The 8,639-nt window shown below is 41.8% G+C and overlaps 1 protein-coding gene across 2 annotated transcripts in view; it reads left to right on the forward strand.

Annotated features, from left to right (window-relative positions):
* Window positions 1-8,639, forward strand: part of LOC106080963 (G-protein coupled receptor dmsr-1) — a 269,442-nt gene that overhangs the window by 55,526 nt on the left and 205,277 nt on the right. The window lies entirely within an intron of this gene.

An 8,639-nucleotide genomic window follows, 5' to 3' on the forward strand; every position in this document is an offset into this window, starting at 1 on the left:
GGGGACCCAAGAAGTATAATAGAGAGGGCGATTTATATGGGAGCTGTATTGGGCTATAGACCGATTCAGACCATAATAAACACGTTTGTTGATGGTCATAAGAGAATACGTCGTACAAAATTTTAGGCAAATCGGATAATAATTGCGACCTCTACAGGCTCAAGAAGTCAAGATCCGAGATCAGTTTATATGACAGCTATATCAGGTTATGAACCGATTTGAACCTTATTTGACATAGTAGTTGAAGGTAAGTATAAAATTCGTCATGCTAAATTTCAGCCAAATCGAATAGGAATTGTGCCCTCTAGAAGCTCAAGAAGTCAAGACCCAAGATCGGTTCATATGGCAGCTATATCAGGTTATGGACCGATTTGAACCATACTTGGCACAGTTGTTGGATATCATAACAAAATGCTACGTGCCAAAATTCATTCAAATAAGAATTACGCCCTCTAGAGGCTCAAGAAGTCAAGACCCAAGATCGGTTTATATGACAGCTATATCAGGTTATGGACCGATTTGAACAATACTTAGCGCAGTTGTTGGATATCATAACAAAACACCTCGTGCAAAATTTTATTTCAATCGGATAAGAATTGCGCACTGTAGAGGCTCAAGAAGTCAAGACCCAAGATCGGTTTATATGGCAGCTATATCAGGTTATGGACCGATTTGAACCATACTTGGCACAGTTGTTAGATATCATAACAAACCACGTCATGCAAAATTTCATTCCAATCGGATAAGAATTGCGCACTCTAGAGGCTCAAGAAGTCAAGACCCAAGATCGGTTTATATGGCAGCTATATCAAAACATGGACCGATATGGCCCATTTACAATACCAACCGACCTACACTAATAAGAAGTATTTGTGCAAAATTTCAAGCGGCTAGCTTTACTCCTTCGGAAGTTAGCGTGCTTTCGACAGACAGACAGACGGACGGACATGGCTAGATCGACATAAAATGTCGCGACGATCAAGAATATATATACTTTATGGGGTCTCAGACGAATATTTCGAGTAGTTACAAACAGAATGACGAAATTAGTATATCCTCCATCCTATGGTGGAGGCTCGTATGTATGAGGGACAAAAGAAGAACGCTAGTTAGGCTAGTCAACAAGTGCCGATTCAATCACGACGTAATCTTGGACACTTCGTGAACAAGAGGTGGAAAGAATGAATAGAACGGTACGCGGTTGGATTAAATTTGTGCTCAACGACTGAGTCCCTCCTATGTCTGAGGCCCATAGGTAAAGCGTTGGCTGTGTTGGAGGTGATTCGTTTACGGCGTAACCGTGTCAATCGGTCACATGGACATGGAATGCGTGACCCAGTGGCTCTTGTGTCTTAGGGAAAAGAGCAGAACGTTGGTTAGGCTAGTCACCGAGTCGTGATTCACTCACGGCTTGATCCGGGACACTACGTTACCAAGAGGTGAGGTAACTGGAAGGGATGGGTAGCACGGACGGTACGTGGTTGGAATAAAAACTCAATGTTTGAATGATATGGCCAGGACGCTGGCTAAGCTAGTCACGGAGACGTGATTCGCTCATAGCGTCACCATGTCAATAAGCCATATGAACGCACGGAATAGGCGGTTTGATTCGTGGCTCCTGCGTCTGCGAATAAGAAACATAACGCTGCCTAAGGTAATCACCAAATTGAGATTCACTCACGGCGTGATCATGGATACTACGAATCTTAGAGTTGAGGTAAGCAAAAAAATAGGGTAGCTCGGACGGTAGGCGGTTAGAATGAAGACGTTGTCATTGTCAGAAGGCCATGTGACTCTGGGCCAACGGCAACGATGGCTAAGCTAGGCACAGAGACGTGATTCGTAATTCTTGTATGTGAGATAAATGGTAGAACGATGGTTAGACTAGTCACCGGGTCGTGAGCGGAAGGGATGGATAGAACGGTCGTTAGGCGGATAAAGTCGTGATCGAGGCATTTGGGTAAGGGAATGCGGGAGTAGATAGTTGGAATGAACGCGTTTTAAAAGACTGAGGAACTACTTTCTCCGAGGGAGAAGGACAGAATGCTGACAACGGTAGTCCCAGGGTCTTGAATCACCCACGGCGTAATCGTAGACCCCACGTGATCAAGTGATGCGGTACGCGGAAGGGATGTAAAGAACGAATGGAAGTCGTTTGGAATGAAGACGTAGTCAATGGCTCACTGGCTCCTGTGTCTGAAGGACAAGGAACGAAAGCTGATTAACTGACGGCCTGATCGAGATTCATTGACGGCGAAATCCATGACACTTCGTAACCAATAGATGAGATAAGCGGAAGGGATGGGTAGCTCGGACGCGGATGATTAATGGATCAACAGCCGGAAACTAGACCTACTTGGGTTGCTGGGGCGTGGTTCACTTACGTTGTGATTGAGGCACTTGGTCACCGCCACTCGGGGGTAGGAACAAAGCCGTGTTAAATGGCTGAGTGGCTACTGTGTCTAAGGGAGAAGGGCAGAATGCTATTTAGTTTAGTCAACGGGTCGTGATTCACTTACGGCGTGATCGTGGATATTTCGTGCGGTAGGCGGAAATAGGGGGTACGCATGACGTGTCCGCGGAAAAAGGATAGTACGATGGCTGGGCTAGTCACGGAGATGTGATACTAGCCGCGAGAGTAGGGGTTCGCATGAGAGTATGGTTAATTGTTCAGTGGCTCCTGTGTCCGCGGAAAAAGGACAGTACGCTGGCTGTGCTAGTCACCGAGGTGTGATACTGTGGGCTCTCGTTAGTAAGGAGGCTTTTATTGTTATTAGGAATTGAAAATAGTGCAGTACTCACTGCATACCTTGGCGCATATCAATTGACGCTCCATTTAACATTGCTTCAGCCGTTTCGTCTGGGCATAGTAGATAAATTGTTGCAGACGGACTTCATCGTTGCAAACTGGAAGCTTGATTTTTAGTTGAGACCCATGGGATTTGCCCAATGGGCAGATTTTTTTAGATTTCGGCGATGATTTCGATTTTTTGGCTAACAAATTAACTCGAAAGTTCGAAATGGCTATTTTGAAGTGTTACATATTCAGTTTTTGCAAATATTGTACCGATTTTCTTAGTTTCCTGGTATTTTCAATAATCAGTGATCTCTAAAACGATGTTGTCTAATTATCATAAACTATAAGGGGACCACCATAGTTAAGAGGGTAGCATGATGCTAACCTCTGATGCTAATCGCATGGGTTCAAATAACGGCGAGATCAATAAAAGAAATTTCTGTGGTGGTTGCTAGTGTTGGCGCCACTTGTGAGGCATTTACCTTAGGTAATAAACCGTGCAAACTTCTCTATTTAGTGGTGTCGCTCTGCGCCAAGCCGTTCGGACTCGGCAATAAAATGTAGGTCCCTTATCATTGAGCTTGAATACTTGTTTAGGGCAGCACTCATTGATATGCGAGAGTATCCCCACTGTTCCTTAACGGAATTTGCATGGATAAATCTGCAAAATTTTACAGTTTACAGTTTTCCTCCAGTTAGTTGAAGTGTGTAAAAAGTACCTGCTGTGCAGAACTTTAGTCCTAACTTGTTTGAAGTTGGTGTCTGAAAGAAGGAATCAATGTTACCACCAACCACCCACATTTTTACAAAGCACAATATTTTACATAACAAATGCACAACAAATATTACAGTAATACATAAGTAGGTATATACATATGTATTTACGTACATATGTAACCCAAATAATGGGAGCAAACTCACAACATGTGTCAGACTGGTTTTACAAAAAGGTACTTCATTTTTATTACAATAAGGATAAAAATAAAATGGCAGTCTTGGCAATGATATTTTATATCTGTGTACCTTTTTTATATTCTAGTAAAAGATTTTAGTTGGAATAAGGAAATTTCAAGTTTGTTACAATTTTTAATATCTACATTTCCTAGAAATTATTGACACAAAGAGTACAAAGGTTCTTGATTATGGTCCAAAAATGTCCTCAGTCCAAATGTATTGTAGTATTAATTACAAGTAAAAGCGTGCTAAGTTCGGCCGGGCCGAATCTTATTGGGTTGCCCAAAAAGTAATTGCGGATTTTTCATATAGTCGGCGTTGACAAATTTTTTCACAGCTTGTGACTCTGTAATTGCATTCTTTCTTCTGTCAGTTATCAGCTGTTACTTTTAGCTTGCTTTAGAAAAAAAGTGTAAAAAAAGTATATTTGATTAAAGTTCATTCTAAGTTTTATTAAAAATGCATATACTTTCTTTTAAAAAATCCGCAATTACTTTTTGGGCAACCCAATATATATCCTCCACCATGGATCGCATTTGTCGAGTTCTTTTCCCCGCATCTCTTCTTAGGCAAAAAAGGATAAAAGAAAAGATCGCTATTAGAGCGATATCAGAATATGGTCCGGTTCGGACCACAATTAAATTATATGTTGGAGACCTGCGTATAATGTCAGCCGATTCGAATAGGAATTGCGCCCTTTGGGGGCTCAAGAAGTAAAATAGAGAGATCAATTTATATGGAAGCTTTATCCGGCTATAGACCGATTCAGACCATAATAAACACGTATGTTGGTGGTCATGAGAGGATCCGTCGTACAATATTTCAGGCAAATCGAATACTAATTACGATCTCTTAGGGCTCAAGGAGTCAAGATCGCAGATCGGTTAATATGGCAGCTATATTATGTTATTAACCGATTTGAACCTTATTTGGCACAGCTGTTGAAAGTCATAATAAAATACGTCATGCAAAATTTCAGCCAAATCGGATAAGAAATGCGCCCTTTAGAGGCTCAAGAAGTCAAGATTCAAGATCGGTTTATATGGCAGCTATATCAGGTAATAGGCCGATTTGAACCTAATTTGACACAGATGTTGGAAGTCATAGCAAAACATCACGTGCAAAATTTCATTCCAATCGGATAAGAATTGCGCCCTCTAGAGGCTCAAGAAGTCAAGACCCAAGATCGGTTTATATGGCAGCTGTATCAGGTTATGGACCGATTTGAACCATACTTGGCACAGTTGTTGGATATCATAACAGAACACGTCGTGCAAAATTTCATTCCAATCGGATAAGAATTGCGCCCTCTACAGGCTCAAGAAGTCAAGACCCAAGATCGGTTTACGTGGCAGCTGTATCAGGTTATGGACCGATTTAAACCGTACTTGGCACAGTTGTTGGATATCATAACAGAACACGTCATGCAAAATTTCACTTCAATCGGATAAGAATTGCGCCCTCTTAAGGCTCAAGAAGTCAAGACCCAATATCGGTTTATATAGCAGCTGTATCAGGTTATGGACCGATTTGAAACATACTTGGCACAGTTGTTGGATATCATAACAAAATACGTTGTGCAAAATTTCATTCCAATCGGATAAGAATTGCGCCCTCTAGAGGCTCAAGAAGTCAAGATTCAAGATCGGTTTATATGGCAGCTATATCAGGTTATCGACCGATTTGAACCTAATTTGACACAGATGTTGGAAGTCATAGCAAAACACCACGCGCAAAATTTCATTCCAATCGGATAAGAATTGCGCCCTCTAGAGGCTCAAGAAGTCAAGACCCAAGATCGGTTTATATGGCAGCTGTATCAGGTTATGGACCGATTTGAAGCATACTTGGCACAGTTGCTGGATATCATAACAGAATACGTTGTGCAAAATTTCATTCCAATCGGATAAGAATTGCGCCCTCTAGAGGCTCAAGAAGTCAAGATTCAAGATCGGTTTATATGGCAGCTATATCAGGTAATAGACCGATTTGAACCTAATTTGACACAGATGTTGGAAGTCATAGCAAAACATCACGTGCAAAATTTCATTCCAATCGGATAAGAATTGCGCCCTCTAGAGGCTCAAGAAGTCAAGACCCAAGATCAGTTTATATAGCTGCTATATCAAAACATGGACCAATATGACCCATTTACAATCCCATCCGACCTACACAAATAAGAAGTATTTTTTCAAAATTTCAAGCGGCTAGCACTACTCCTTCGAAAGTTACCGTGCTTTCGACAGACAGACGGACGGACGGACAAGGCTAGATCGACATAAAATGAAACGACGATCAAGAATATACTTTATGGGGTCTCAGATGAATATTTCGAGTAGTTACAAACAGAATGACGAAATTAGTGTACCCCCATCCTATAGTGGAGGGTATAAAAATATGTATGTACAATATATTTAAGCTCAAATATAAATTCCAAAAAAAAGTAAAGCATTAATAAGATTGCAGATAAGTCTAGTCCAGTGTATATTGCCTTATTGACAAAAGGCATGACCAAATACCTCAGGGCAGCAAAATTACACAAAATTATGTGATAACAAATATACATCATTTATATGGAGAAGCATGTTGACGCCAATGCCAAAAGACATTTCGTGGAATTGACGTTTATGGAAAAACACAACAATTTGGCAAGGGTTTCCAGCATCACTACCATCGCAACTCAACCCACAATTTATGTCGATATGTATGTATTACACAGGGAACGTTAAAAATGGATACCAATGGTAGCATTGTAAGGGACAACGGTTTTTTCTGGCTGGTTTCACGTAAACTCGATCCGCATGAATGCTAATTGCTTGAAGCATTTGATGACACCAACACTAATTGACAACGACCGACCGATGCAAAAGTTCCCACAGTGCTGTTTGAAGTTTTCGCATTTTATCTTTGAGTTTGCAGAATGAAACCGGTCAGTTACAGATTGGAAGAAAGGAGTTCCATTTTGATAACATTTTCTAATAGCTTCGTCTTTAGAGAAAATGGCATAACAAATTTCTTCTTTTTCGAGACAAGCTCAATGATCGGAGATGCGAATGGAAAAGGAAAGCCAAATATAGCAACACACACACCAACCACTATGGGACGCGTTTCGTCTTTGGTTAGAAGACTTTTTAACCATATTAGGTGTGATGGCTTCAAGGGCCGTGCGTTGGTATGTTGTATTTGAATCGTATTAATAGCGAAAACGCATCTATGGTACAATTACCACATTAACCAAGCTCGACAACTCTGCTTATTAGCCGTACTTTTCCCAATGCATGTATTTTTGTGTAATGACAGACATTCTATCTGTGACAAATTACACTTCTTCCGTACTACACATGATTTTGTTCATCTGTTGGAAGTGGTATTGATGGCTTCGAACGCTAAGACAACGGCAATGGCTCTCGCTGTTGCTTCGTGTGCCCAGGTTCTAATAGGTTAGGTTGAAAATTTAGGTCATTGTAGCCATTGAGTGGAGCAGAAGTGTTTTTATTTCGCTCCTCAAAAAAAAAATATATATATATATATCCTATTACGAAAAAAATTTAAAGCATAGGCCAGAAATGGACTCCAACGACTCAACAGCAGCGGTGGTGGCGTGAGACCGTAGCGTGGTGTCCTCCCCTCCTATAGGTGTGGATGCATTGGCACCTGTAGTCGAGATTATGCTTCAAGCGCACAACTCGTCGTCATACTAATTAACGAGGAAGAGGCGGATAGACCAGAGGGATGCACAGTTCGTCCCCAGCCTTTAAGTAAAGGTGGAAGTTTCTGACTCGGATTCAGACAGCGACGGTGTCAATGAAACAGTCATTGCAGACGAATCGAGAGATGGCGGCAGAAGTGAGAGATGGCTTTGCTAAACTCACAAGCAAACCGAGAAAGCAATCCGGTGCACGACGAAGGAGACAAAGGAATATGTACAGCGCAATCGGGCGTAAGTGCATGATGCTGAAAGGGAAAGAACTGGCATTCCAAACACTTCTACAGAAGCTGGAAAATAATCAAATCTTCCGAAGAGCATAACAATGCTAAAATGCTGAAGAAGAAAAAGAGCTTCCCGCCTTCAAGTACTCTGGGAAAATTAAGCCAGTGCAGGATTTTGGAAGGATTAGAACGGACATTACAAGCACTTCTACGGAAGCTCGAAAAAGAATCACAACTCCCGAAGAACATAACAATGCTAAAATGCTGAAGAAGGAAAAGAGCCAGCAAGCCAGCCATCCCGCAATGGAAACTCCAGACAGTGTCCTGCAGAGGTAGATAAAGTCGAAACAGAAACGAAGGAAACGCGCACGGTCCCTGAGCCTTCAAGGAAGACTGTGACTTCCAAACTGAGGCCATAGCCATCATGGAAGGGGAAGATGGTCGCTGAAAAAGAAAATTTTAAGTTAGGAATTCCCTACTACTTACGAAATCCTTAATTGTTTTCCATACCACTCCCCTAAGTTGGTTCATGGCTGGCATTGTGTCCCTGCTACTTACGAAATCCTTAATTGTTTTCCATACCACTCCCCTTAGTTGGTTCATGTCTGGTATTGTGTCCCCACCAAAGTATCGGTATCTGTTAGACACGAAAGTCGGGCAATAACATAGGAAATGCTCCAACGTCTCATCATCTTCCTCACATGCCCTACACATGCTATCACTTGCCGCACCGATTTTGCATTAGTGAACTGGTAGCCCTATGTGTCCCGTTATGATACCAAAGGCTATACTGACCTCCTTCTTTCCTTCTACTTTCAGTAATAGCCACATTCTCTCACGATCTGGATCACCCCATAGGATTTTCGCCGTCCTGTCGACTGTTTCGCTGTTCCACAGGGTTAAATGCGCGTTTGTCATCTACGCCCTTAACTGCGTCGACCGGAAAGGCTTCGGGTTA

The sequence above is a fragment of the Stomoxys calcitrans genome, chromosome 5 (assembly GCF_963082655.1).
Source record: "Stomoxys calcitrans chromosome 5, idStoCalc2.1, whole genome shotgun sequence".
Taxonomy (NCBI): domain Eukaryota; kingdom Metazoa; phylum Arthropoda; class Insecta; order Diptera; family Muscidae; genus Stomoxys; species Stomoxys calcitrans.